Source organism: Elephantulus edwardii, unplaced genomic scaffold, assembly GCF_000299155.1.
Source record: "Elephantulus edwardii isolate Elephantulus edwardi_28Jun2011 unplaced genomic scaffold, EleEdw1.0 scaffold00464, whole genome shotgun sequence".
NCBI classification, from domain to species: domain Eukaryota; kingdom Metazoa; phylum Chordata; class Mammalia; order Macroscelidea; family Macroscelididae; genus Elephantulus; species Elephantulus edwardii.
The window spans coordinates 207,740-235,302 of record NW_006400214.1 but is presented as its reverse complement, the minus strand read 5'-3'; the positions used below and the strand labels follow the sequence as shown (position 1 = coordinate 235,302).

General features: G+C 38.5%; 1 protein-coding gene and 2 pseudogenes across 2 annotated transcripts in view; 2 read left to right on the top strand and 1 right to left on the bottom strand.

The window, feature by feature from the left end:
* The window catches only part of ATRX (alpha thalassemia/mental retardation syndrome X-linked), a 301,403-nt gene extending 281,543 nt beyond the window's left edge, over positions 1–19,860 (bottom strand). Inside the window, exon 1 of one of the 2 annotated variants that reach the window (XM_006902875.1) lies at positions 19,752–19,860. The gene's annotated coding sequence lies outside the window, so the exon portion shown is untranslated. The remainder of the gene's footprint in view (positions 1–19,751) is intronic. The other variant, XM_006902876.1, reaches the window with a different exon arrangement.
* Positions 4,939–6,260, top strand: LOC102862559 (annotated as a pseudogene).
* LOC102864465 lies at positions 6,967–12,250 on the top strand (annotated as a pseudogene).
* Positions 19,861–27,563: the final 7,703 nt, after the last annotated feature.

Here is a 27,563-nt window from a genome sequence, read left to right as displayed (position 1 = left end):
TTTTCAAAATAATCTCTTTATTAAAGAGCAAGAGTATATAAGGTTTCCCTGATCTAAGTCACAGTGTTTCCATCTGCTTCCTATGCATCTGAAATTTTGACAATGAATAAGAAAATTAAAAAACTGATGCCTTTGAATTGTGGTGATAGTGTGAGTGATAAATATACATAACATGAACTTCCAGATCAAATAAATTTTTCTTGGGGGGGTGAGTATAAATAAATGGGACAAAGACACAAAATAATCAACCAAAAATTATTAATTGTAAAAAGAGCAAGAGCCATGTGTGGTTAACCATATCTAACCTTAACCAACTTCACAAAAAAGAAATGTCCTTGTCAACAGCAACAATAGCACAAAACTACTTCCCATGAGATCAGACATGTCTCCCATGCTTTCGTACCTCTTTCTACTCATCTCAACACCAATTTTACTGCTTTTCTGGGTCAAAAATCTGAGGCAATAGCTCAAAGACCACACAGAATCATATTGGGCAAGTCAAAAGTTTATAAATTAAAAGGTTAATAGCAGAATACAGCCAGGATGGCTTCAGAAATGTGCTCACAGGCACCTTAGCCTTGAGCCTCACGGCTTTAGGCCAGTGTTGCAAAGTTCTCAGTCCTATAAATTATGACCTTCCACTCCTAGCTGTCCAACAAACTTGGGCAAAGGCTCTTAGTTCCAGTTCCAGTGGTGTAGCATTCCCAAACCCCATCTCACATCAAGTGCCAGTCTCTCATGTCATGTCTCTGGTTCTTCTCTGCTTTTGCTATGGCTATTCGTCTTATAAGTCCTCTTGCTTGTTGTCTTCCTGGAAGTGAGGTTTTCTTCTTTCTGCTGCTGGATTCATTCAATTTAATGGCCAGACTAGACAATCTCATTATGAACTAGTGCAACTATTCAAACTACTTTGTGGATAGGCTAATACGCCCTACTGGCATATTCCTGTCCATCATACTGAAAGATGAACTCCACACGGATGCATTATGAAAAGCTATAATCTTACAAATTTGAAAATCCACAGGAAATGGATACATCTTTAGAAATTTACACAGGCACTTGAATTAAGACACTTGAAGAGATGCATCATAAAAGATATTGAGCAGACCATAAAAACAATCTCAACAAAAAAATAGACCAGCCCAGTGCTTGCTTCAGCAGCACTGAAGCAATACAAAGAAGATTAGCATGGCTCCTGTGCAAGGATGACAAGCAGATTTGTGAAGTGTTTCATATTTGGGGGGGGGGGTACATCAGCCCAGATAGTTCTACCTGTGAATTCTACCAAAGTTTCACAAAGAAGTGGCAAAAATGTTCCTTAATGTATTTCAAAATATGGACAAAGAAGAAACACTCTTAAATTCATCCTACAAAGCAAGCATAATGCTAAAAACATAACTGGGCAAAGACATCACCAAAAAAAAAAAAAACCAAACAAACATATAGCCCAACATCTCTTATGAAAACAAACAAAAAATCTTTAACATTATCCTATCCAATAGAATCCAACATTGAATTTAAAAAATAATTCTTACAATCAAATGAGATTCATAATAGACATGCAAAGATGGTTCAATATAATAACAACAACAAAAAAAAAACCAATGCAATCCAACACATTAAAAAAAAACCAAGAGCCACATGAGCATTTCAATTCATGTAGTAAAGGTAAAAAATCAGACACTCCTTCCTTATTAAAACACCAAACAAATAAAAAACAGAGAAGAATTTACTCAACCAAAACAAAAGTATATACAGAAAACAAAGAGACAGTGTAATTCTCAATATAGACTAAAGGCATTCCCCTTGAGAACAGGAACCAGATAAGGATATTCCTTATCATCCACTATCATCACTCCTACTCAAGATCATACTGGAAATGCTAGGTAGAGCATTGAGGTAAAAGAAGGAAATAATAGGTATCTATATTGGCAATGAGGAGGTATAATGGTCTCTATATACATAAGATAAGCTGTGTACAAAGAACCCAAAGACTCAACAAAACAACTGTTAGACCTAGCTGACCCATTCAGTAGAGCTGCAAGATAGAAGATCAACATACAAAAATCTCTATTACAATAAAGAAAACATCAGAAAGGATATAAAAAAGAATATCATTTACAATACCCTCTTCAACATGAAAAACTTATGAATAAACAAAACTACAAACAAAAAATACTGAATGTTCCAGGATGCATCAGAAGAAGATAGAAGGAATACACAGAAGAACAAAAGATAGAATAAACTGTACCAAAAAAATCTGGCTGTGCAGTGCAGTGGGTCTACTGTTGAAAGTTATTTCCCTAGACTTTGAAACATAGTAGGGCAAGAACATTAAATAGATAGTCTACCCAGCAGGGGACTGGCTGTTTTTGCCATTTTTCATCAAGGTTTAAACTGAGAAGATTCAGTAGTATAGAATTGGGAATCTCACCACAAGCAAAGAAGAAAAAGCAGAGAATGCAGCATATGCCCTTAGGAGCCAGAGATTGTTGTGTCAGCCAGATCTAGAGAAGAGGAAAATAGACAAAGAAAATAAACCAAAGACCTAATGTGAGACAGAACTGACCTAGGACTACTACACTAAGGAACCAGAACCAGAGAACTATACCCAAGTTTGCTGGGAGAATGAAAACGTTGGGAGGGAAAAACGTCTTGCTTGATAGGACTAAGAGAGCTTTGTAACACTGGCCTAAAATGACAAGGCTAAAGGGCCTGGTCAGCAAGCGTACTTCAGAAGTTGTCCTAATTGAGAAATTGTATTCTTACTGCCATCCTGAGATGTAAACTATTAACTGCCCAAATAAATCCCATAATTGTGAGTATGCTTCCATGTGATCAGTGTAATTTCTGCGATGGACTTGGGACCCAGTAACACAGAAGGATTAGTGTAAAAGGAGCAAAAGTCATATGGGGATAGTTATATATGACCTCTAGTAACTGCACAAAGGTAATTGTCCCAATCAATATCCACAACACAAAACCAATTATGATGGGGTCTGATATATGCCTCAAGCTCCCACACCTAATTTCACTAATAGCAACATCAATCTTACTGCTCTGTTGGGTCCAAAAGGCATTGCAATAGCTCACAGATCACTCAGAATCATGCTCACAATTATGAGGCTTATTAGGAAAGTGAACTGGCTATAATGCAGGTTGTTAGCAGGATAACATCACTCAGTCAGGGTAAGTGCTGAAATGTGCTCACAGGTACCTCAGCTTTCAGCATTGCAACCTTGCAGCCTTAGGCCAGTGTTACAAAGTTCTTAGTCCTGACAATGATGGCTGTCCTGAAAGTACTCCAGCAAAGGCTCCTAGCACTGGTTCGGAGGTCAGTCCCACGGTCAGCTCTGTCTCATGTCAGGTATCTCATTTGTTGCTGCTGCTCCTCCTGGAGGCCCTGGTCTGAGTATTGTGGGAATCCTTGGACCTGAAAGATGTGCACTCTGAATTCTCTGCTTCTTCTTTGCTGGTGGTGAGATTCCCAATTCCTGATGTAGAATTTGCTCAATTTAGTGGCAAGACTGGAAGAGATTCCATAAAAGAAAGATTCCATTCACCCATAAAAGGTGATCCAACAGAATGAGGAAATGAGTGAACAATATCATTAATATCACATAGACAAAAAATCTTGGGGAATATGATCCAAAAAATGCTAGAATACTATGTCAACAGAGAACCGCCAGAAATTCAAGCTGGATACATGAAAGGCCTGAATGACACCAGAAGGATGTACATTTGTGTTCTACTGATTATGCAAAGCCATTTGACTGTGTGGATTACAACGAATAATGCCTATCACTGATAAGCATGGGAATCCCATAACACTTAATTGTGTTCATACAAAACCTATACCTAGACCAAGTTGTCCAAAAAGAGCAAAGGAATGCTACATGGTTTAAAATCAAGAAAAGTGTATGTTAGGTTTGTATCTTGTTAGGTCTGTATCTTTTCTCCATACCTATTCAATCTCTATGTTGAGTAAATCATTTGAGACTGGAATTGATGAAGAGGAATATGGCATAAGAATCAGAGGAAGTCTCTTAAGAACAAGCTTTATGCACATGACACAACTTTGTCTGCTGAAAGCAAGAAGGACTTGAAGCATTATTTGCAAATTAAAAGACTACAGCATTCAATATGGATTGCTTAATCTTCACCGCATGGCCAATAAGGCCAATAAGCAACAACGTCACTGAAGACTATTTCCTTTCAGGGAGGGAGGTCCGCCCCTTTGGGGATGTAACATTCTAATAAATTACTATTTTACCCTTAAAAAAAAAAACTATGGTATACCTGGAAACTCTATGAACTTTGATAAATGCCAATAGTTGTAGGGGAGCTTCAAGCCTTTTGTTCATAGGGTCGCTATGAGAGTTATGCTCAACTCAAGGCAATCAACAACAACAACAATCTGATTTATAGTCTTTTCACATACTTGCTAAGCATATGAAAATTATACAATGAATGAGAATGACAGAAGAATCAATGCTTTTTTTTCATTGAGGTGTTAGAGAAGAGCAATAAATATCCCAAGAATTGTCAAAAGAACAAGCAAATTTTTAGATCTAAGAATGGTGAAACTTTATTTCACATACTCTGAGGTAGTAGTTAGGAGGTCCTTGGAAAAGGATATCATACTCAGAAAGGAGGAAGGTCAGCAAAAGAGAAGACGACAATATGCATTGACACAGTGTCTATAACAATTGGCTCAAGTTAAAAAGAGATGATGAGGATGGTAAAAGATAGAGCAAGGTACAGATTCATTGCTCATTAATTTGCTGTGATTTGTAGTTGACTCAACGGAACACAAAAAAAGACCAAAAAAGCCCTATATGGCAGGTTCTCACATCTACCAACTAAGAGTCGCGCTATAAGAAGTAACAACCTCCTTCTTCTTATCCACCTTCTCCTTGGAACTATGAAGCAGTAACAATGTGTAAGTGCATCTCTATCCATGTTGGCCAGGCCGGTGTCCAGATTGGCAATGGCTCCTGGGAGCTCTACTGTCTGGAACATGGCATCCAGCCTGATAGCCAGATGCCAAGTGACAAGACCACTAAGGGAGGAGATGACTCCTTCAACACTTTCTTCAGTGAGACTGGTGCTGGCAAGCATGTCCCCAGGGCGGTGCTTGTAGACCTGGAACCCACAGTCATTGATGAAGTTCCCACTGACACCTATCGCCAGCTCTTCCACCCTGAGCAGCTCATCACAGGCAAGGAGGATACTGCCAACTATGCCTGTGGGCATTACACCATCGGCAAGGAGATCACTGACTTGATTCTGGACCAGATTAGAAAACTAGCTGTCCAGTGCACAGGCCTTTAGGGCTTCTTGGTTTTCCACAGCTTTGGTGGGGAAACCGGTTCTGGCTTCACATCCTTGCCGACAGAGACCCTATCTGTTGATAATTCCAAGTCCAAACTGAAGTTTTCCATATACCCAGCCCACCAAATTTCCACATCTGTGGTGTAGCCCTACAACTCCATTCTCCTCACACACATCACCCTGGAGCACTCAGATTGTGCCTTCAAGGTAGACAATGAGGTCATCCATGACATTTGCTGCAGAAACCCAACCTACACTAACCTGAATAGGTTAATAGGTCAAATTATGCCCTCTAGCATTGCTTCCCTCCGATTTGATGGTGCCTTGAATGTCGATCTGACAGAATTCCAGACCAACCTGGTACCCTATCCCTGCATCCACTTCCCTCTGGCCACATACACCCCTGTTATCTCTGCTGAAAAAGCTAACCATGAACAACTTTCTGTAGCAGAGATTATTAATGCTTGCTTTGAGCAAGCCAACCAGATGGTGAAATGGGACCCTCACCATGGCTTGCTGCCTATTGTACCGTGGTGATGTGGTTCCCAAGGATGTCAATGCTGCCATTGCCACCATCAAGACCAAAGTACCATCCAGTTTGTAGATTGGTGCCCCAAAGGCTTCAAAGTTGGTATTAATTACCAATCTCCCACCGGGGTGCCTGGTGGAAACCTAGCCAAGGTACAATGAGCTGTGTGCACGCTGAGCAACACTACAGCTATTGCTGAGGCCTGAGCTTACCTGGACCACATGTCTGATATGATGTATGACAAGTGTGCCTTTGTTCACTGGTACATGGGTGAGGGAATGGAGGAAGGAGAGTTGTCTGAGGCCCGTGAGGACATGGCAGCCCTTGAGAAGGATACCAAGGAGGTGGGTGTGGATTCTGTTAAGTAGAGGGCAAGGAAGAAGGAGAAGAATACTAAAGTTAAAATGTCACAAAGGTGCTGCTTTTACAGAGAAGCTTATTCTGTTTTTATCATTGAAATGTTGTGGTCTGATCAGTTAATTTGTATGCAGCAGTGTATATATATTCATATACAACTACTGACCTATGCTTTAACACATGAACGATTTGTCACAGACCCAAGCTGTCTATTTCTCTGAGGGGTTTTGAATAAAGTATTCCCTGTCTTTAAAAAAAAAAGCCCTATATAAGAAAAACGGCAAAACACTAATAATAAAAGAAATAATGACAGACCACATAAATTGAAAAATATTACATGATCATGGATAGGAAGATTCAACATTGTGAAAATGACAGTCCTACCAAAAGCATTCTATAGCTTCAAATACCAATGCCATCCTTCAAAGTGAAAGAAAAGCCAATTTCCAATTTTACCCAGGGGAAAAAAGAGAGACCCTGAATAAGAAAAGATCTTTAGAAAAATATAAAACCAAGTAGGAGGAATCACACAGCCATAGTAATGAAAACAGCTTGGTACTGGTACAATGATAGACAAGAAGATCAATGTAATATCGTGAAGAATCCAGACATCATCAACTGACATTTGGCAAAGAAACAAAACCCATTAAATAGGGAAAAGACAATTTCTCTAACAAATAGTGCTGGACATTGACCTGCAGAAAACAAGATTCACATCTCACATCATATACAAAAACCAACTCAATATGGATCAAGAATATAGGGATAAAACCAAAAACCACAAAGATCAACAGAGGAAAGTAACAGGAACAAATTTAGAAGCACTAATATATGGCATTAACTGGCTTGTAAACTTAGAGGATAAAAGTGATGAATGGGGCTTTCTGAAAATCAAATCCTTGTGTGCAAAAATAAAAAAAAACTTTTAAAGACGGTAAAAATAAAACCTACAGATTGGGAAAAATATTTGGCAATGATATTTCTAACAAGGGACTCAAATAAAATTTCAAGATTACTACAGCATCTCAAAAAGGAAAAAGACTGATAAAATAATTACAAAATGGACAGAAGATATGAAAAGACTCTTCATCAAAGAGGATATACAAATGGCCAACAATCACAGGAGGAATTGCTCAAAAGAGCTAACAATTAGAGAGATGCAAATCAAAACGAGATACCTCTACAAGCAGGAGAAGATAAAATAGATGAATGGGACTTTCTAATAATCAAATACCTATGCACATCCAAAAACTTCTCCAACATGGTAAAAAGGGAAGCCACAGACTGGGAAAAAGTATTTGGTAATGACATATCAGAGAAGGGACTTATATGCAGAATTTATAAAATACTTGAGCACCACAAGATAAAGGTAAATAATCCAATTGAAAAATGGGCACAGGATATGAACAGACACTTCACCAAAGAAGACATTCAGATGGCCAGTAAGCACATGAAGAAATGTTCAAAATCCCTAGCTCTAAGAGAGATGCAAATCAAAAAACTATAAGATAGCATCTCACCCCAGTCAGAATAGCAAAATTTAACAGAACACCAAGCAACATGCTGACAAGGTTGTGGAGAGACTGGAACCCTTATTCACTGTTGGTGGGAGTATAAAATGGTGTAACCACTGTGGAAGGCAGTATGGCGCTTCCTCAAAAAGTTGCAAAAAGAGATACCATTTGATCCAGCAATTCCACTACTGGGAATATAAAGAGACCATAACTGACATCCAAGCAGATATATGCACACCCATGTTTATCGCAGCTTTGTACACAATAGCAAGGAGTTGGAAACAACCCAGATGTCCATCAACAAACGAATGGATAGAGAAGCTGTGGTATATTCACACAGTGGAATACTACAATGCATTGAAAAACAACAAACTCATGCAATATTATTCAACATGGGTGAGGCTGGAGGACATTATGCTGAGTGAAATATCTCAGTCGCAAAAGGACAAATACTGCATGGTGCCACTGCTGTAAAATGGGACTGATATCAGGGTGGGGGTAAGACTGAGAAAAACTGGATAAATTGTATATACTGCACGGAAACAGATGAGGGAGAGAATAATTTAAAAGTGATGTATGATAGGGTATTATGGTTATCACTAGAGTCCACAATTAAGGTTGCATAGTGGAATGTACTTGGGGCGGTGGCAGGGCTGCGGGAGGATGGTGTACCAGGGAGGGAGTTTTACTTTTCAAAGAGAGGAGCAAAATGGGGGTGAGGTGGAGCTGGGAGGGGAGAGAAGTGCTGAAATGAATGAATGGAAATCCAAAATCTCTGTAAATGTTCATTAAAATTATTAAAATTTTAAAAGTTTTTAAAAAAAAACACGAGATACCATCTCACTCTAGCACCAAGAAATAGCAAAATTTTACAGGATAACAAACAATAAATGCTGGAGAAGATGCTGGAGAGACTGGAACTCTCATGTACTGCTGGGAGGAGTATGCGGAGAGATTGAAATTCTCATGTACTGCTAGTGGGATAGCAAAATAGTACAACCACTATAGAAAGGAATCTGACATTTCCTCAAAAAGGTGAAAATAGAAATCCTAATTGATGAAGCTATTCCACTACTGGGAATATACCTGAAGGAAATCAGAGCTAAGACAGGGATATCTATGATTGTAGCATTATTCACAATACTATGAAGATGGACAGAAGCAGCCCAAATGGATAGAGAAATTAGAGTACATTAACATAATAGAATACCTTGCAGCATTGAAAAACAATGAGGATTTCCTAAAACACTGCTGTGGCATTAGTCTAAAGTTGGCTTTTACAAATATTACATGATGCCACTGTTGTAGAATGGGACTGTCCTTGGGGTTAGGGAGACACTGAGTAAGATGGGTTCAATAATGTATACTGCACTGAAGCAGAGGAGGGAGAGAACCGTCTAAAAGAGAGATGTAACTGGGTATTTCTGTCATCACAGGAGACTAGAGCGAGGGCTGCATGGTGGAGGGGACCTGGGGGAGGGTTTGTAAAACAATGAAAGAATCTTTTCTTTTACTTTTCCATAATTTTTGGACTCATGTACTTATAACTTGTTAGTCAAATTTGTGTCTTCTAGGTTGCAACACCCCCATGATACATCTTGAACGATATGTACATGTACAGCCAAGCACAATCAATAAGAGTGCATCTGAATTCCAAAATCAATCTCCATAATAGTCTATGTGTTTCCTACTGCCAAAGGGGCCCTTTAGAGTAGTGAGAGAAGATCTTCACCCTGAAACCCACAGCGTCCCTTTTCAGCAGGAAGTAGCTAAGAGAATACGCCGTCCCCTTTTCCTTATGACTCAGGGTGAAGTCTCTCTCAGGGAGGAGTGATAGGGAATGGCAAAGGATACACTGACAAAGAAGATTAATCAGAACTGGCTTTGACAAGCACTGTGGCATTTGGACAAGAACAAACTGGGAGGAGGGTAGAGAGAATAGTGCAACAATGAATGAGTGGAAGCCCAAAATCTCTGTAAATGTTTATGAAAACTAATAAAATATAATTATAGAAAAAAAAAAGTTGGCTTTTTTAGCTTTTACACTATCCTTCTTGTCTCTAGCTACCTTTACTGCAGATACATAGTCATACAAACTATCAACAGCTGTGGAACTCGGATAAGGCAAAGAGTGCTTCCCACTCTGGGGACCAAGACTTGAGGGAGACTGAAGTAAAATTCTGGTGAGAGCAAGACACTGGTACTAGGAAAAGGGAGAGAGTGCTTCCCACACTGGGGAGCAAGACTCAAGGGAGACTGGAGCAAGATCCGGGTGAGTGCAAGATGTGGCACTGCAATTGCAGTGGAGAAATTGTCGCAAGGTGTAAGCAGAGGATCCCTGATATAAAGGTAATAGTTCAAAGTTTTGCTTTACATGCCAGATAATTAAGGAGAAGCAGACATATAACTTTACCGAGGTAAAACTTTGCTGGGTAATTGAGGAAACTTCTTGAATTTGTGTTGCTGAATGGAAACCAGGACTTTTACTAATTAAAGAATTGTGATTTGCTGTTAATATAGCTTGGGAATCCTAGACTAAACTTAGACTTGAATTGTGAGATATTCTTTGCCTCTCCCACTCCCCAACCTATTTTGCTAATAAACCCCACTCTTCGTATGACAACTGTAAATAAAGTTTGTGAATCAACAACAAATAAACTTCGTGCTGTGGCTCTAAAGGCACCATGGGGCTGGGCTACAGGCTCTTTATCAGCTTTCTGCTCTAGGGCAGTGAGGAGCTATGCTATTCTCACTTCCACTGGTCCTTTCAGAAAGACACTCAAGGGCCTGTGCCTCCAAGTCCCATTTTCTCTTCTCTAGACAACTACACAAGAGGGCAAATCTAGAGGATAATAAATTGAGTGAAGTCAATCAGTTACAAAAGGACAAACACTGCATAAGACTGCTAATGTGAAAATAAGAGGGTATTGGGGGGAAAGGCGCAGGGAGAACAAAAATAGAATAGAATGCATAAGCAGTGGACATTTTAAAGGACCAAGGAAATGGAAGATTAACCTGGAAAGAATGAACAAATGGACTATAAAGGTACTGGAACCAGGAATCTGTAATAGAATATGTATAACTGTACAAGCAGAAGTAAGGGAGGAGGAACAAAAAGGAAAATAATATAGGGCAACAAAGACTAGTGGATGGATAGATAGATAGATAGATATAGATAGATGGATCAGGTGAAGGGAAGAGACAAGAGTCATGATTTGATGAGATATTATGATAAAAACATTAATTATAATATTTTAAAATTAAATGTATATTAATGAAGTAAACTCAATTAAAATCCATTTTAAAAAAGCAATTATTCAAGATACAATCTGATTGCTGTCAATAAGTTGTCTATCCATAAAAATGAAAAGCTGCAAAAATTATGTGATGGATATATTCATAATAAAAAGATTGCTCCTAAGATTTTTGTATGCCAAAAACCTCTTAAGAAGTCGGGTAGGCTGCAACAAGCAGGTCCTTTTCTAAAGCTGAAACAGATCAAAGATGTGGGACTTACACTGTGGCTATGGTTACGGTGCAGGCTTTAGGGGAGGGCACTTCCTGATCTAGCATGGTTCTTGCTGCCTTTACTGCCTCTCCCAGTCACTTCTCCCTCATCCCCATCCAGGAGTCCTGCCACCACCACCACCCCAGCTCCACACACCATCTGCTCACCAAGGAGAAGACACGAATTGATCCAGTAACCAAAACTGATGGAGCAGGCTGGGTACTATGACGACATAGCCACCTGCAGGAAGGCTGTGATGCAGCAGGGGGCAGAGCTGTCCAACAAGGAGTTCAACCTGCTGTCAATGGCCTATAAGAAAGTGGTCAACAGCTGTGGTCTACCTGGAGGGTCACCTCAAGAATCGAGCAAAAAATCGACATCGTCGACAAGAAGTTGCACCTGATGAAGAACCACTGGAAGAAAGTGGCGTTTGAACTGAGATCATCTTCACCACTGTCCTAAAACTACTGAATAAATATTTAATAGCCAATCCAACTAATCCAGAAGTATTCTATCTGAAATGAAGGGAGATGATTTCCAGTACCTTGCTGAAGTACCATGTGGTTATGAGTAAAAACAAACAATAGATCTTTTTCCGGTTCATAAGCATGATGACTTCTGTATGACATGTGTCACCCATTAAACCTTGTTAACGACACAGGCACATGACCCATCTGACATTTAAAAAAAAAAAAAGATCATTCCCAAGGAGCTTACCAAGAGGCTTTTGATATAAGCAAGAAGGAGATGCAACCCACACATCCTAGCAGCCTGGGGCTGGCTCTTAATTTTTCTGATTTTTACCAAAAGATCCTTAATAACCCAGAGCTTGCCTGTTCACTGGCTAAAACAGTTTTTGATGAGGCCATCGCAGAACTTTATACACTGAATGAAGATTCACATGAAGACAGCACCCTTATCACGCAGTTACTTAGGGACAACCTAACATTATGGACATCAAGAGTATACAGGAGAAGAACAGATGCAGCAGAAGGGGCAGAAAACTAAATGTTTACAGGGTGTCATCCTTCTTCCCCTCAAGAAACATTTTTACACATCTCCATTCCTTATTCCACTTGGATTTCCTATAACAAAGAAGCCTACTCATTTAGGGAATCAACTGTTTATACTCTTTTCACACTGCAGCTGTGGGAAAACTATTCCTTAATTTGTATTTGTCTTGTTCTTCTTGGTGTACAGTTACTGCTACAGAAAAGTATTAAAAACTTCATTTCATATAAACATAAGTAACTGCCAAACACTTATGCAGAAGCCAAGTCATCTGAACCAGTTCTATAAATGATTAAGTATGAATGTGAAGATGTATAAAGGTAGTTAATTACAATTAAAAAGAGTGTTCTGCTTAACATCTTAATTTCTAAATTCATTCCCTTACTATTATCTGGGGTTCCTTTCAGTAAACAATTTTGCATGTTCTTAATGTATTCCTTTTAGTGGGAATCCCGAAGTATTAGACGGCATAGGAAAACATTAGATATTTCTGGCTTGAGGGTCATTGGGTTCACACACTGAAGTGTCTCCTAGACAATACGTTATGGAGGTCATATATATTTATGATAAAAGGTAGTTTCCTTGTTCACTCTTCATTTGCTGCTGTTTAAGTTGACAACTTCCCTTCCCAATAAAAATTTGCTTTCACTCTTGCTTTGTAGTTCTGGTATACACTTTATTATGTAATAGAAGTAGCATGTTGCTGTAAGAATGCAAACATTTCGGTTTTGATTTCCATCTCTCTTATTACCAGTGATTTGGAGCATTTCTTCATGTGTCTGTTGGCCATCCAAATATCTTCCTCTCTGAAAATTCTTTCCATGTCTATTGCCCATTTTGTAAATGAGTTATAAGGCTTTTTCTGGTGGAGGCCCATGAGAATTCTGTAAACTTTCATTATGAGGCTCTTGTCTCAGATGGTATTATCAAATGTTTGTTCCCAATCAGAAGGTTCTTTTTTCACCCTGCTGGGAAAAGTTTCATTCATAAATTTTATCCTCTTCAGATCATGTGTTTCTGGCTGTATTTGGCAGTCTCTTTATACTGCGGACTAGGGCTTCTAAGCTTGATCACAGTTTGTCTCTTATGAACTTTATGATTTTAGGCTTTACTCCCAGGTCTCTGATCCACCGTTAGTTGATTTTTGTGTATAGTATCAGATGTGGATCCTATTTCAGCTTTCTGCAGGTGGAAGTCCAGTTTTGCCAACACCATTTGTTGAAGAGGTTGTATACCAATATTCATAGCAGCATTACTCACCATTGCAAGAACATAAAAATAGCCCAGATATCCAAACACAATAGAATAGATTGATAAATTGTGGTAAGTCATACAATGGAATACTATGCAGCACACAGGAACAATGATTTTCTAAGTTATTACCTAACTTGCTAGGGACGAGAGAGCATTATGCTGAATGAACTAACTCAACAAGACAAATATTGTATAAAACCATTATTGTAGAATGAGAGTGAGAATTAGAGGGGGTGATGCAGAAAGATGAGGATGTGCAGGAGAAGGAGGGATTAATCATAGGGTTGTACAATTTGATGGGGTGGGTGGGGAGGGAAACTGGAAGAACAATGTATTCGAATTTTGTAAATAAACTAGTATTTTTAAAAAAATGCAAGCACTGCTTTTGGCCATTAAAATGGAGGTCATTTCTTAATATACTAGAAAGAGGAAACAAAGTATACAAGTCTAAGTCTAGAATTTTAGTCCTTTCCATGCAGATTTGTGCAGGAGAGGGTGTCCAGTTTGTCTAGTGGCTGTTATTTAAAGAGTTAAACCATAATTGTGCGTTGCTAATCACTGACTGTAATAAAAAAAAACCCTTGTGAAAATGTTATATACTCTGTAACAGCAGAGTAACATAAAACTATATTTTATAAGCAAACAAAAAAAACCTCATAAGAGTTTGTTATTTAATTTGAAAGTTTAAGATCATGATTTCATACAACATGCCAGTTACATAGCTAATGTTAATGTTTACCTCCTACCTCCTTATAAAATGCTCGAGGTGTAAAAAGCTCACAGTGACTATCCAAAGTAAAACTGATTTGTATGACCCTGGAGGATATTATGCTGAGTGAAATATCTCAGTCACAAAAGGGCAAATATTGCATAAGGCCACTGTTGTAAAATGGGGTTGAGGGAAGACAGAAAAGGAGGGTAGGAATGATGTATACTGCATTGAAACAGACGAGGGAGAGAACTGTTTAAAAGGGACATATGAATGGGTATTGTCATTACAAAAGTCCAGAGTGAAGGCTGCATAGTGGAGTGGACTTGGGGGGAGGGACTGTCTATCAATGAAAGTATTTCTTTTCAAAGAGAAGCGTGAACTGGGGGGGGAAGGGAGTAGGGAGAAAAGTGCAACAATGAATGACTAGAAACCTTAAGTCTCTGTAAACTTTTATTAAAATTAATAAGAAAAAAAGAATTTGTATTCAAGTGGAACAAAACCAAACAGGGAAAAAAATGGTAGGTATGAACAGAATGAGGAAACAAAATGTATGGTTGCTTGCCTCTGAAAAACAACTGTTTCCTTTGCCATGAGATAAGAACTACTGGATGGTGCTTAGCTATCATTAATTAAAGATTGTACACCCATGTTTATCACGACTTTGTTCACAATAGCAAGGCATTGGAAACAACCCAGGTACCCATCAACAAACAAATGGATAGAGAAGCTGTGGTATATTCACATAATTCATATGCTGCGTTGAAAAACAAGGAACTCATGCAATAGTATTCAAAATGGGTGAGCCTGGAGGGCATTATGCTGAGTGAAATATCTCAGTCACAAAAGGACAAATACTGAATGGTGCCACTGTTGTAGAATGGGACTGACATCAGGGTTGGGGTAAGATTGAGAAAAACTGGATAAATTATGTATACTGCATTGAAACAGATGAGGGAGAAAATAATTTAAAAGCGATATATGATAGGGTATTATGGTTATCACAAGAGTCCAGAATTAAGGTTACATAGTGGCGTGAACTCAGGGCAGTGAGAGGGGTGGGGTGGGGGGGATTGTACACCAAAGAAAGAATTTTATTTTCAAAGAGGAGCAAACTGGGGGGGGGCAGGGGAGGGCTGGGCAGGGAGAAATGTGCAACAATGAATGAATGGAAATCCAAAATCTCTGTAAATGTTCATTAAAATTAATAAAAATTTTTTTTAAATGAGAAAAAAAGATTCTACAGAAGATTCAAATATAGAAATATACAAAAATATCAAATGAAGAGTGAGGAAATAGAATGGCATTTTAAAGCATCACTGACTCCAGAGTTCCTGGAGCCATGAGGTTGGATAAATCTCTGAACTAATTGCCCTGGAATAATCTTTAAACCTTAAAGCAAAAATATCTCCTGAAATCATGGTACCAAACAAAAATTTATCTTAAGCTCCTCCAATGGAGAAAGATGGGCAATCTTTCATGCAATTAACTCTGTGAAAACCTGCTGGAAGGTCAGATATGAGTCAGTTACCACTTGATGGCACACAATAGTAACAACAGCCATGACCACTGTGCTCTTTTCAAATTTATATATACAGAATTAATAAAAACAACAAAAAAATTAGACAAGAAATTTAGAGGACAGTTTCCTACTATGCATATCCATAAAAACAACTAAGTAGAAAAATATATACTCACAGAAACACCATGGAACTAGAACTGCCCACAGTGTTATCTAGCCTGCAAACTTCATAAAATCACATTACCAGGTTTTTCTATGGTGTCACTGATAGATCTGAACCACAAATTTACCAGTTAGCAGCTTAAGCCATAAACATTACACTACAAGGACAGCATCTTTGGTAACTGTTGTTGCAATCAAGTTGAAACCAACTTATAGCTGACCCTCCAGTGGGTTTTTGAAGGCACTACGTCCCACGGGAGGAGACTGCTTATCATTTTCCAGTGGAACATCTGGTGGATATGAAAAGCTCCTTAGAACTAGGCCACCAGAGTTCCAGTTAGCAGCTGAACACTTAAACACTGCACTACAATGACAGCATTCCTGCTTATTAGAGAAACACAATTTAAAAACATGTTAAGAAATGAACTCAGGCACAGCCATGTTTATTGCAGCATTACTCAACAATAGCAAAGAGATAAAAACAGCTTAGATGCATGTCAAAAATTGAACAGATAAAGTATCGTACATTCACGCAATGGAATAAGGTACAACATTCAAAATTAACACATAAAACACTATGCAATGTGGATGAGTCTGGAAGACATTATGCTGAATGAAATTATTTCAGTGACAAAGGGAAAAATACTACATAAGCCTATTATTGTAATAATAGGATTGAGAGAGAGGGAGAGGAGAATAACAGGAAAAGAATGGATAATGAATACTCACTGGAATGAATGAAGAACATTATGAAAGGAATGGACAATAAATTATGTGGATGACAATTAACAGTCATACAAGGGGAATTAAGTGGACAAAAAGGATGGAAAGTGTGCATGCATGAACGGATAGTATTTTAAAAGTTTTTTTAAAAACCCTGATGCAGGGGAGCTCTGGTGGCCTAGTGGCAAGAAACTGTACTGCAATCCCAGAGGTATGTGGTTCAAATCCGCCAGATGCTGTGCTGGAGAAAGAGGGGCAATCTCCTCCTGTACCTGTCGGATCTGATTTGACAGTACATGCACAAAATACAATAAAGGGGTTTTTTTTTAAAAAAAAACAAACCTGATGCAAGTTCACCATGAGTACTATCATTTTTAAACGTGGAAAACAGCAAGTGTCAGGGACGATGTAGAGAAGTTGTTAAAAGCTTCATACATTGCTAGTGGGATTTTAAAGTGTTGCAGTCACTGTGGAAAAGTCTGACAGTTTCTCAGAGTTAAACAGGTAAGTATCACATGATCCAATAATATCAATTCTAGTGATATATCCAGAAGAGCTGAAAACAGGTACTGATACTGAACAATGTTCACATATTATTGAGAAAATTAAATAGCTTAAATGTCTATCAACACAAATATATTTTTAAAATGTGTATGTGTGTGTAAATATATACACACAGAGAACATTACTCAGCTTGAAGTCCTAAATGCTACATCATAGGTGAATTTTAACACTGCTGCTGTTTCTAAGTATCCTATCACATAAGTGTGTTCCAATTCAAAGTGACCTGCTCTTACATAATAACAGAATAAAAGTGTGTCCAATTCAGCACCATCCTCACAAACTGTGCTATGATTAATCCCATTGTTCTAGTCACTATGTCTATCTATCTCATTTATACTCACCCTCTCTCTCACTAACCCTATACATTTTTCCAGGTATCATGTCCTTAAAGGATGGCCCCTCCTAATAAAATGGCCATGTACATAAGATGAAGTCTCACCATCCCGACTCACAAGAAACACTCTGGCTGCATTTCTTACAAAAAAAACCCCCCCACACACGTTTATTTGGATGTCATTTTAAAGACTAAGTTATGCCTGAGCCAGATCATTCTTTCATAAGCATGTGAAAGTTAGACAATGAATACAAAAGACTGAATAACTAGGGCCTTAAAGACATTGTACTGGGCCCCACCATACAGAGGACCTAGCCTCAGAGCCTGGACACCCCAACACCTAGAGGACGGCCAGGTGCTGTCCCTCTGAACACCGCAGAGACATTAATATCACAGGCGAACCCATTTCCTCTCTTCTAAACTGGAGCAACTTTGACTGGACTACATGGGATAAAAATGTGTGGCAGTTTGCTTCCAAAAAGTTCACAGACTTGGAAACCCCGTGGAGTAGTTCTAATTTGTTGGTGGTGGTGGTCTGTGGAGTCGAGTCGCTTGGGACTCATAGAGACACTATCTACAACAACCCTAAAACCTGTTCTGTCCTGTGCCAGTCACTGTTAATCCACCTCATAGAGGGCCTTCCTCTCCTGCGCTGTCCCTCCACGCTCCCAAGCATGATGTCCCTCTCCAAGGACCAGTCTCGCCTTACATGTCCAAAGTACGTATGGTTGTTACAACATAGGATCAACTTGATGAAAATAGGTTTGATTTGGTTTTGCATTGTTTATCATTATTTCTTATATTTCAGTGTTGCTGTAACAAATTATTTTCCATCTGCCTTACTAAAGTTCTTTGTTCCTTGATATTTCCTCATAATTGTCTACTGACACCAGACATCTTTTATTTTCTAGGTATATTTTTACATTTAAAAAATGGCTCCACTAAAAAATACAGTTCTAGGTTGACGATTTTCATTTGGTATTTTAAAGGCACTATTTCATGAGTAAATGGCTCCCATCATCTCTGTTTTGTAAAGTGAGCTATTACGACTGATGTAATTTCTTTGAAAAGAAAACTTTTTTCCCCTCTAGATATTAAGACCTTTTTTTATGTTTGAGTTTGATTATCCCATCAACAAATGGACAGTAACACTGGTATACTCACACAATGGAATACTACACAGCACTGAAAAACAAAGAACTTGTAACCCTAGAGGACATTATTTTCAGTGAAATATCTGTCATAAAAAGACAAATACTGGTGAGCTCTGATGGCCTAGTGACAAGAAGCTGTACTGCATTCCCAGAAGTGCACGGTTTGAATGCAGCAGATGCTCTGCTGGAGAAGGAGGGACAATCTCCTCCTGTACCAGTCAGATCTGATTTGACAGTACACACAAAAAAATAATAAAATTTAAAAAATTTTTTTTAAAAAGGACAAATACTGCATGGCATCACTGTTATAAAACAGGACTAACACGGGGAGTTGGGAGGAAATTTTCACAAGAGTGGATAATGACCATTACATTGGAACAGATGAAGGAAAGAACTGTCTAGAAGGGACATATGATTAGGTATTATAAGTATGACAACAGCCCAAAATAAGAGGTACGTTGCAAAAAGGATTGGAGGAGGGAGATGGGAAGGGAGGTGACTGTGCAACAATAAATGAGCATTTTTTTTTTAAAAAACAAAGTGCACTGGGAGTGAAGGAAAGAAGGGAGAAGGGAGGAAATGTACAACAATGAATTCATGAAAATGCAACTTTTCTCTAAACTTTCATTAAAATGAAATAGAAAAAAATTTCTAAAAAACCATGTGTGATTATAATATGTGTAATTATTGGCTTTGTTTATTTCGCCCCCAGCTTGTAGAGCTTAGAGAACTAATAGGGTTTTATCTTTCAACAAACTAACTTTCGAACATTTTATTTGGTCTCTCCTTTTTGGACATATGGTATGTGGTGGTGGTCTGTGCAGTCGAGTCGCTTGGGACTCATAGAGACATTATCTACAACAACCCTAAAACCTGTTCTGTCCTGTGCCAGTCACTGTTAATCCACCTTTTACACATATGGTAAAATTTTTCACTTTATCTATTTTCATTTATTTGTATGTAAATTGTAAATAGTGTACACTGTGTCAGTGTATCCACAAGTATACATTTATTACATACAGATACTCTGGATTGTGGAGGAGAAAGAAAGATAAAGCACAGTCTTTTCTATTTACCAGTGCTTAGGTTCACTGCAGATCTTGGAGGAGAATTTGTTTCTTCAGATTCCTCTGATGAGTGTGCCAGGAAGTCATGAAGCTTCTGTACCAAAGTATTCAGCTTGCTTTCACTAGAAAACCAAAAATTAAAAGAACTTTCTTGATTAGACTGTCATATTTAATAAGGTATAAAGCATTAATAAACTGGAAAACATACCCATACCTACATGGGAACGCTGATGACCTAATGGTATGAAGCTGTGCTGCAATTTTAAACGTACATGGTTTGAATCTACCAGCTGCTCCAGAGGAAAAGGATGAACAATCTCCTCCCTGCAATTAACGAGACTCTGAAAATTCACTAACAGTTCAGCGATGGGTCAGTTCTGACTCCACAATACATAACAGCCATTCCTAGACCAAGGAGCTGGTGTCTGAACAAAGCCAAGGGAACACTATATGATTCAAAATCAGGAAAGTAGTGTCAGAAATGTTAAGTTTTTCTCTATAAATTTAGAATCTATATGAAGAACAAATCATTTGAGAGTTTAAACTTTATGAAGAGGAATGTGATGACAAAACCTTACTCACCAAAACTGAGCAGGACTTGCAGCATTTGCTGTAGAACTTCAAGTACTGCAGCCTTCAATATGGATTGTTCTGATTATGTATTAAGACAACAAAGATCCTCACAACCTGGCCAATTGGCAATATCACAACAGATAAAAGGTTGGGGTTATTAACAATTTCCTCTTGCATCATCAGGAAACCAAAAAACAAGTTGTTTGGGGTACATATCTGTTGGTATGGACCTCTCCAGAGTGCAAAAGAGTAATACATCAGTCTGGAGAACAAGGTACACCTGATCCAGGCCATGGTCTTCTCAACTGCTTGCTATGCCTCTGAGAGATGGACAATGAACAAGAATGGCACAAGAAGAACTGATGCCTTTTGAGTTATACTACTGGAGGAAAATAGGAACATACCATAGATTACCAAGAGAACAAACAAGTCTGTGCTGGAGAGCGAAACCAGGTTGCTTCTTGGAGCTAAGAATTTTGAAACTCTGTTCTAACATATTCTGGGCATGTTGCCAGGAGGAACCAGTCCTTAGAGAAGGGTAGAAGGTCAGAGCAATAGAGGAAGACCCTAGATAAGATGGATGGACTAACAGTGACTGTGGCAATGAGGGCAGTAAGTGTTTCAGAGATGAGGTTGGCTCAGGATAAGGCAAGGTGCATAGGGTCACTTTTGACTTGTAGTCCACTCAATGGCTCATAACAATATAAATCTTCTGAAAATAAACATACTAGGGAAAAGTCGTCTTTTTCTTGTGGACTTGTTTTCATTTTCTTCAGCCTCAACTTCAACTTGCACATGAGTAATTGATGCTCTGACCCACAGTCAGCCCCTGGCCTAGTTTTGATTGCTACTATTGAGCTTCTCCAGTGATTCCTCCCACAGATGTAGTTAATCTGATTATTATGCAGCCCACCACATGAGATTCATGTGTAGAGTCACCATTGGGTTTTTTTTCCCATTGGTATCTTTTAAAAAAGGTTTTTGGAATAAAAAATAATTAAATTAAAAACACAAAATTCGATCATTCTATTTCCAGCCTCATTTATATCACCAAGGTCGTATTTTCAGACTACTATTCTTCACTGTTCCCAATGTTTTCATTCCATTCACCAATTATGATTTTGACTGCATGTTCCATCTATCTCGGAATACAAGATATGGTACAAATTTTCAATTTCTTCTTCTTTGGCAATAGATGTAGGAGTATGTATTTGAATAACAGACATATTACAGGTTTTCCTTGTATGTGTATGGATAATATCCTGTCACTCATACATTGTATTTCAGGACAAAGCTTGAAATGGTCTTTCTGACTATGAATGCAACACCATTCTTCTTCGGTTTTTCATTCCCACTATAGTAGTATCATATGATTATCTGATTCAAGTGACCCAAGCTAGTCCATCTCATTTAATCTCACTAATGCCTAGTACTTGAAAGCAGGAGTGGCATCCAACTCTATGAACTTTGATAAATTATGAGTTATAGAAAGGTTCTTTTGTTTATAGGGTTGCTATAAGTCATGTTCAACTCGATGGCAATCAACAACAACGCCTAGTATGTTGATGTTCATGCGTTCCATTTCATTTTTCACAATTTCTAGTTTTCTAACATTCAAGCTACGTACGTCCCATGTTCCAATTATTAAAGGATGTATGCCATTATTTTTCCTCATTTTGACTGACTGACAATCTAGGGTCTACCACTACTGCTGCAACTATCTGTGTTCCTCCACTGTTCATAATTTTCAGAGGCCTGTTATTTAAGAAATGGATGGTCAATCCTGCTCCCCAGTCTGTCTTAATCTGGGAGTTCTACTAAAACTTGTCCACCAGGGGTAACCCTGGTGGCATATGACACACAGGTGGCCTACCTTTCAGTATCACAGCAACCAACAAGTTATCTCAGTACAGCAAACTGACAGGTCTACCCCAACACAACAAACTGACAATTTAGTTTGTAACTCTAATTGCAAATTAGTCTTCACACAGGCCCAAGAACCACAGGCTCAATGGTCCAACCAACTTATAATCACAAAGGCCTACCCACTGAGTCCTAACTGGTTTAAACAACAGGTTCCCAGCCCACAAGTGATTGTTAATTAAATAAAAAATACCAAACAACTCACACCTGTTAATTAAATAAAAATGATCAAACAGCCCACACTTGATAGTTAAACAAACAAAAAGGACCTACCTTCCAGAATCCAACTGCTTCAAACAAGAAGCTCTCAAGCAGGCCCCAACCAGCTTTAAATCACAAAGGCCTCCCCACCAGGTCTTAATTAGTTTAAACAATACTTAATTACCCAACTGGTTTAAACATACTTACTTTGGATTAATTACTTTAAAACAAGTTACAAATTATTACCCTTGACCTAATCATCAGATATAATATACATACATGCCTATCATGAAGAATTGATGTCTTTTGAGTTGTGATGCTGGAGAAAAACCTTGAATATACAATGGACTGCCAAGAAAACAAATAGGTCTTAGGGTGAAACCAAGTTTCTCCTCAGAGGCTAGGATTTTGAAGCTCCATTTAATATACTTTGGGCAAGTATGTGGTCAGAAGGGACCCATCCTTGGACAAGGACATCCTGCTCAGAAGGGTGGAGGGATGATGCAGGAATGGAAGATGCCAGATGAGATGGACTGAAACAGTAACTAGGACAATGGTCAGTGTGTGTCAAGAGTCCGTGTGATTGGCTGAGGACAGGGCAGGCTTCAAAGCTGTTGTACATAGGGTCACTATGAGTCGCAGGTGACTCATCAGCACAAACAACAAAAACAACATCATCATGATAATATGTTAAAAGAAATCACTAAAATTCTGGTGGAACACAAATATAATTTAAGACTAAATTCCAGATTCTCAACAAAAACCTTGCCTGAAAAAAAGCAATGGTCAGAAATAAAAAATCCTGAAAGAAAGAAAAAAAAAAAACCCAACTGGGAAGTAAAAATTCTATACTCATAAAAAATGTCCTTCAAATACAATGATGACATTATGACACTTACACAAAAAGAAAACGTGAAAGAATTTTTGAAAATACTATTTTTTTTTTCACTCTTCTGTTTATTGTTGACAAAGAGGGCTTTAAATACCTTCGGAATCAATTATATTGTTGAAAATATATACAACTAAACAGTTTCTCCATGTACAACACAGGTCATTTATTATATTCTTCAATTGTGCAACCCTTTTCCCCCTTTTATTTGTACTGCTTTGCATGTAATTATTCAGATACAGTGTTTTATGCATGTGCACTGTGTTTTATACAATCCTTCATTTTCATGTTTCCTTCATGTACACTGTTTTATACAATCATTCATATACACTGTATGTTACAGAACTGATTACTATTCATCTATACCTTTCTTTTCAAATGCACGTTCAATCTCTCCTTTCAACTCCACCCCCCAATCTTCCCACTAAACTCTACTATCCTAGTAATCTCCCTCTTTATCCTTTTTCAGCCCCCTTATCCTTTCTCAATCCCCTTTTTAATATTTTTTCCCAGTAATGGTCTTATGCAGTATTAGTTCTTATAAGACTGAGATATTTCATTCAGCATAATGCTTTCTAGACTCCCCTACATTATATAGTATTATACAAAATTATTGTTCCTTAGTGCTGCATAATACTCCACTGTACGAATGTATCACAATTTCTCAATCCAGTCTAAGGTTGATGGGAATTTGAGCTGTGTTCATTTCCTTGCTATTGTGAATAATGCCACTAGGAACATAGGTTTACAGAAAATAAGAATCATCTTGGGAGCACTCTGGTGGCACAAAGTATATAAAGAGTTGCACGGTTAACCCAAAGGTCATGCATCTCTGGCACATCTCCACAGTAAAGACAGGCAATCTCCTCTAACAGGATTTACAGCTTCAAAACCACACCCAACAATATACTAAAAAAATTTCAAAATTGAAAATAAAAAAAAGACAACCCAATTTAAAGGTTTAAAACAAAAACTATGAATATACATTTATGCATAAACACAAAAAGGTCAATAGTAAACAAAGAGATGTTGAAAATACTTAATCATTACCAGTGCCATTCTGTCTCATGGTGACTAACGTATGTATGAGTACTACCGTTCTGCTTAGCACTTTGAATGGCTGATGTTTTAGAAGTAGATCACTAGATGGATCTTAACCTGTATCCAATGTAAACCCACATATGATTAGAAGCATTAGCCATCTGCAAAACTCAGGGACTCCTATTGGTCATTGTTAAGGGTCAGCAAGTCAATTGTGACTCACAGCAACACAATGAAGATTAAGTGTCATCAAGCTGGCTGTATTAAGAGCCATCAAGATTAAGCTTGCTCTCAATGAAGAGCAAATCTGTACTCTATCCTGTGTCATCCTCAGAATCTCTGAAATACTAGAGCCCACTGTTACAGCCACTGTGTCAATACATCTTACTAAGGGTCTTCCTTTTGTTAACCCTCCACTTTTCCAAATATGTATTTTTCCCAAGGACCAGTCTCTCTTACTACCATGTCTAATATATCTTAGACAAAGTTTCATCATGCTTGCCCGTAAGGAGCACTCTTGTTGCACTTTTCCCAAGACATATGTGTTTGTTCTTTTTTACAGTTCATGCAATAGTACTCTAACACCACAATTCTAAAGCACTGATTATTCCCCAATCATCCTTATTCACTGTTCCTCTTTCAGGCGCATGGCAATGGCTTGGATGCACCTCAGTCTTTAAGCTGATATCACTGCTACAAAGTTCCTGACAGATTTTTTCAATACCTATCAAGATTACATATTTTATCTTTTTATTTCTTTATTGTAGGTATGAAGGCTGTGGGCCCAAAGAAGATTAAATCATTGACTTCAATCTTTTTTCCATCTATCATGATGTTACTCATCTACACAAAGGTAAGGATTTTTTACTTCTATTGTTGCAATGTAATCCATAATGAAGGTTATAGTCTTTGGTCTTCTGCAGCATTTCAAGTCTTACTATTTGTTAGCAAAATTGTTTCATCTGCGTAACACAGGCTGTTGATGAGTCTTCCACCAACCTTGGTGCCACATTCTTCTTCATAAAGCCCAACTTCTCAAATGATTTATTCTGCAGATAGACTGAATAGATGTGAAGAAAGAATACAACCCTGATGCACACCATTCTTGATTTTAAACCATTCAATGTTCTCTTACACAGTTTTGCATGACCAAAATTGACTGTTCTCATGGAGCTCTGGTGGCCTAGTGGCAAGTAGCTGCACTGAAATCTCAGAGGTACGCAGTTTGAATATACCAGATACTCTGCTGGAGAAGGAGGGGCAATCTCCTCCTGTCAGATTAAATTTGACACTACACACAATAAGAAAATTAAAAAATTGAGTGTTCTGGGGATCCCATTCTTCTCAATATCCGCCAAAATTCCTGGTGGTCTACAATCAAATGCCTCTGCATAGTCAAAATACAGATCTATATCCTTTCAGTGTTCTCTGCTTTCAGCCAAGAGCCATCTGACATCAGCAATAACATCTCTGGTGCCAAGGTCTCTTCTAAATCCAGTATATATTCCTGGCAAATCTTGGATCTAGATGTTTTTACTAATCTTCAGCAAGAGTTATTTTGCATGTGACATTAATGATAAAAAAAACATTAATGATACTATTCAGTAATTTCCACATTCTGTAGGATCACCTATTCTGTGAACAAGGATCTCCTCTAGCTGTTTTCCCGAGATCGTGACACAGCCTGGTGAGCAAGTCAAGGACTGCATCTTTTTGTTGAAACATGTCAACTGGTAGTTCATCAATTCCTCTTTTGGCAGTGCCTTCAGTGCAGCTGTAACTTCTTTCATTATAATTGCTTTTGATCATATGCTAATTCCTGAAATGGTTCCCTGTTAACTAATTCTTTCTTGGTACAGTGATTCTATACATTCCTTGAATCTTTCTTTGATGCCTTCATGCATTGTTCAAGAATTACCCACAGAATCCAACTTGAGGCTTGCATTTGTTCATTAGTTCTTTCATTTGAGAAATGTTCTTTAGAAATTTCATTATAAAATACTGCTTTGTATTCTGAAAACTACCCTTGGAATCTTCGGTTTATCTCTTTTACTTTGACATGTCTTCACTTTCTTTTTTGAAAACATAAATCAAAATCCCTCTATGAGGTGGATTGATTCAGTGCCTGGGGTACTTGGGATGGGTGTGTCAGAGGCAATGAGATTGGCACAGGATAGAGCACGGTTTAGGGCTGTTGTACATAGGGTCGCTATGAGTCGCAGACGACTCGACGGCACATAACAACAACAACATATCAAGATCCCAATAAAACAGAATTCAAGAGTTTTACTTTACAATAAATTGGGTTGTGATGAGTCTGAATTAACTCCACAGCAACCGGTTTGAATTTTAGTTTGAGACGGGTGTAACTAAGTCTAAAAAGAGCAAGATGTGTTGGCTATATGTTGTTGTTGTTATGTGTCATTGAGTCACTTGCGACTCATAACAACCCAATGTACAAAAGCCCTAAGCCCTTCCTATACTGTGCTAAGCCTGCTATTTCTGACACATCCATCCCCATTAGCCCAGTCACTGAATCAATTCATTTCTTCTCTCTTGTGCTGTCCCTCTCCAATGATTAGTCCCACGTTGCAACCAATCCAAAGTATGTCAGACGAAGCTTCAGAATCCTTGCCTCCAAGGAGCATCCTGGTGTCTCACTCTCTAGAACGAAGAACCTGTTTGTTCTCCTGGCAGTTCATGGTATATTCAGTACTCTTCTCCAGCACCAAAGCTCAAAGGCATCAATTCTCCTTCCATCATCCCTAATCACTGTCCAGCTTTCTGATGCAGAGAAAGTAACTACAAAAACTATGACCTTGTGACATCATCCATAGCCACTGGTGAGAGTCAGCGCCTAGAGCCATCAGGGGCTTTAAGCTCGTTGCCCACTGCTGTGGTGTAGACAGCTGAAACCCAGACCCCGACAGGCACCTGGGGGGGGGACCCCCAGACTCTACTTCATGCTCTGCTGGAGAAGGAGAGGCAGTCTCCTGTACCAGTCAGATCCAATTTGACGGTACACACACACTTTTTCTTCTTCTTTTTTAAAAAAGACTACTTCAGCCGTCGCGGCCCTCTGCCCGGGGCGGGCTGCCCTCGGCCCCCGGCGAACCGATGCAGCCCTCAGGAGCAAGAAGGCAAGCAGCTGTAACCCAAGACCACCAGTAAGGTGATAAAGCGTCCTCCCTTCC